Genomic DNA, 4,098 nt, shown 5'->3' with positions numbered 1-4,098 from the left:
GACATTTGAAGTCATGGATTTCCAGAGCACCTATCATGCCATTTTGGGTAGGCCAGCCTATGCACATTTTATGGCTCGACCATGTTATGTGTATCTCAAGCTGAAGATGCCTGGACCCAAAGGTGTGATCACAGTAACTGGCAATCGGCAGAAGGCGGAGGAATGCTTTTAGAAAGGTTCCAAAATCGCCGATGCTCACATGGCAGCAGTCGAATTGCAAGAGTATCAGAAGAGTGCAAATCTGAGTGATTTGCTCCGAGCCAAGAAGCCTGCCACAGACTCTGCATTTCACTCGACTGGTGAAATGAAGCCTATTCATATTCAACCGACCAATCCCAACGCTGCGCAGACTCATATTTCAATGACGCTCGACAGCAAATAGGAAGAAGCGATCATCCAGTTCCTCCGTGAGAACTGGACATCTTCGCATGGAAACCCTCTGACATGCCAGGTGTACCCAGGGGACTGGCTGAGCACCGTTTGCGTGTCGACCCCAAAGTAAAACCCATCAAAGAGCACCTTCGACGGTCCACCGTGCAGAAGAGGAAAGCAATTGGCGAAGAAGTGGCTCGACTGTTGGCAGCAAAGTTCATCTGTGAAATCTACCACTCTGAGTGGTTAGCCAACGTAGTCATGGTTTCTAAGAAGGATGATTCACTTCGTATGTGCATCGATTTCAAGCATATCAATCGGGCCTGTCCGAAAGATCACTTCCCTCTCCCTCCCATCGATCAGATTGTCGACTCGACTGCGGGATGCGAGCGCTTGTCTTTCCTAGATGCGTATTCCGGATACCATCAGATCCGACTGTATGGTCCCGATGAAATAAAAACAGCCTTCATCACCCCATTCGGGTGCTTTTGCTATGTCACGATGCCTTTCGGTTTGAAAAATGCCAGAGCCACATTCATGAGAATGATTCAGAAGTGCCTGCTCACTCAAATCAGTCGGAATGTGGAAGCATACATGGACGACATTGTGGTCAAGTCTCGCAAAGGTTCCGACCTATTGACTGACCTTGCAGAAACCTTTGCCAACCTGTGGAGGTACGATATCAAGCTTAATCTGTCAAAATGCACGTTCGGAGTTCCAGGAGGAAAGTTACTTGGTTTTCTTGTTTCCGAACGAGGGATCGACGCCAATCCAGAAAAAGTTGATACCATCCTCCGAATGAAACGCCTCGTGCGAGTGCATGACGTTCAGAAGCAAACTAGTTGTTTGGCCGCCCTGAGTCGATTCATTTCTCGTCTCAGTGAAAAGGCCTTGCCTCTTTACCGACTGATGAAGAAGTCTGATAAGTTCGAGTGGACTAATGAAGCTGACCAGCGTTTGCAGAGCTCAAAACCCTTCTTTCCACCCAGCCGGTGCTCGCTGCACCAATCAGCAAAGAGCCTTTACTGCTTTATATTGCAGCCACTGGACAAGTTGTCAGCACAGTACTCACGGTCGAGCGAGAAGAAGAAGGAAAAGCTTACAAGGTTCAACGCCCGATCTATTATCTCTCTGAAGTTTTGACTCCATCCAAGCAACGATACCCACATTATCAGAAGCTTGTCTATGGAATATACATGACCATGAAGAAAGTTGCGCACTATTTCTCTGACCACTCCATTACAGTCATCAGCGACGCGCCACTATCTGAAATTCTGAATAACAGAGACGCCACTGGTCGAGTAGCAAAATGGGTGATCGAACTCCTTCCATTAGATATCAAGTTCGAGGCAAAGAAGGCCATCAAGTCCCAAGCAATTGCAGATTTCCTTGCCGAGTGGATTGAGCAGCAATTGCCGACTCAAGTTCACTCGGAGCATTGGACTATGTTCTTTGATGGCTCCAAGATGTTGAATGGTTCAGGCGCTGGAGTAGTTTTGGTATCCCCCCGCGGAGACAGGCTGAGTTATGTTCTCCAGATTCATTTTGATTCCTCCAATAACGAAGCCGAATACTAAGCACTCCTATACGGGTTGCATATGGCCATATCACTCGGCGTCCGTCGCCTTATGGTCTACGGTGACTCGGATTTGGTGGTCAACCAAGTGATGAAGGAATGGGATGTCAGGAGCCCAGCCATGACTGGTTACTGCAACGTAGTGAGGAAGTTGGAGAAGATGTTTGAAGGGTTGGAGCTCCACCATATTCCCCGACTAAAAAATCAAGCTGCAGATGAATTAGCCAAGATAGGCTCAAAGAGAGAGGCTATTCCCCGAAACGTGTTTCTGGAACATATTCATTCACCTTCAGTTCAGGAAGATCCTTTCATCGAGGAGTCACCGCAGCCCAAGAGCGCCACGGATCCGACTGAAGTTGAAATCCCAGCCGTGGTTGACTTAGTCATGGAGGTCTTGGTCATCACCCCCAACTGGACAGTGCCATACATCGCTTACATTCTTAGGAAGGAACTCCCAGAGGATGAGGAAGGGGCTCGACAGATCGTCCGACGGTCTAAAGACTTTACTGTGATAAAAGGATAGTTGTTCAGAGAAAGTGCGACTGGGGTTTGCCAGAAGTGCATCATGCCAGAAGAAGGCCGAATGATCCTCAATGATATTCACTCGGGGACCTGTGGTCACCATGCATCCTTTCGGACCATTGTGGCCAAAGCATACCGGGCCGGATTTTATTGGCTGTACGCCAACGAGATGGTAAAGGAGATAGTGGATAAGTGTGAGGGGTGTCAATTTTACTCCAATATGTCACACAAACCCGCACCAGCTCTAAAGACTATTCCACTCGTCTGGCCTTTTGCCATCTGGGGATTGGACATGGTTGGACCTCTGAGGACCGGCAGGAGCAGATTTACCCATGTGCTGGTAGCAGTCGACAAGTTTACTTAGTGGATCGAAGCCAAGCCCATCAAAAACCTTGAAGCAAGCACTGCTGTGAGTTTTATTAGAGAGTTGATATTCAGATATGGTGTACCACACAGCATCATCACGGATAACGGGTCGAACTTCGATTCCGACGAGTTCAGAACCTTTTGCGCTTCCCAAGACACGAGGGTCGATTATGCTTTGGTTTCCCACCCTTAGTCGAATGGACAGGCTGAGCGGGCGAATGGATTGATTCTCAAAGGGTTGAAGCCTCGGTTAATGCGTGACCTCAAGCACGCGGCTAGATCTTGGGTTGATGAGCTCCCATCAGTGCTGTGGGGGCTGAGGACAACTCCCAATCGGTCGAATGGCCGGACTCCATTCTTCTTAGTCTACGGGGCCGAAGCCGTTTTGTCGAGCGATTTGCTCCACAACGCTCCACGAGTCGAACTCTTCTCAGAGGAGGAAGCAGAGCAAGCTCGACAAGATGCAGTCGACCTCCTGGAGGAAGAAAGAGAGATGGCCTTGATTCGGTCGACCATTTATCAGCAAGACATGCGTCGATTCCATGCCAGGAACCTAAGGGGTCGGGCATTCCAGGAAGGGGACTTAGTCCTCCGAGTGGATCAATAGAAGCCACACAAGCTCGCCCCGCTTGGGAAGGCCCTTTCATCATCACCAAGGTACTCCACAACGGAGCATATCGTCTCTTCAATGTCGAGCACAACAAAGATGAACCACGCGCCTGGAACGTGGAACTGCTCCGTCCTTTTTACTCTTAAGTATTTAGACTAATGACATGAAATAAGAAGTACCTCTTAGTTTTTTATCAAAACACATCATTTTACAGTCTTCTGAATTATTGTATTTTATTTCTTTTGTATGCATTGCCTTAGCAGCGAACCTGTTTCGCCTAAGATAGAGTTATAAAATCCTACCGAGTGGGGGTCCGCCTCCCACTCGGGGGCTTAGCTGCAGCCCAGTGCTCGCCTAAGTTTATAAAATCCTACCGAGTGGTGAGTCCGCCTCCCACTCGGGGGCTTAGCTGCAGCCCAGTGCTCACCTAAGTTTATAAAATCCTACCGAGTGGTGAGTCCGCCTCCCACTCGGGGGCTTAGCTGCAGCCCGGTGCTCGCCTAAGTTTATAAAATCCTATTGAGTGGTGAGTCCGCCTCCCACTCGGGGGCTTAGCTACAGCCCAGTGCTCGGCTAAGTTTGTAAAATCCTACCGAGTGGTGAGTCCGCCTCCCACTCGGGGGCTTAGCTACAGCCTAGTGCTCGCCTAAGT

Source organism: Triticum dicoccoides, chromosome 2B (assembly GCF_002162155.2).
Source record: "Triticum dicoccoides isolate Atlit2015 ecotype Zavitan chromosome 2B, WEW_v2.0, whole genome shotgun sequence".
Classification (NCBI taxonomy): domain Eukaryota; kingdom Viridiplantae; phylum Streptophyta; class Magnoliopsida; order Poales; family Poaceae; genus Triticum; species Triticum dicoccoides.
The sequence above is the reverse complement of the archived record's forward strand: the minus strand, read 5'-3'. Positions refer to the sequence as shown.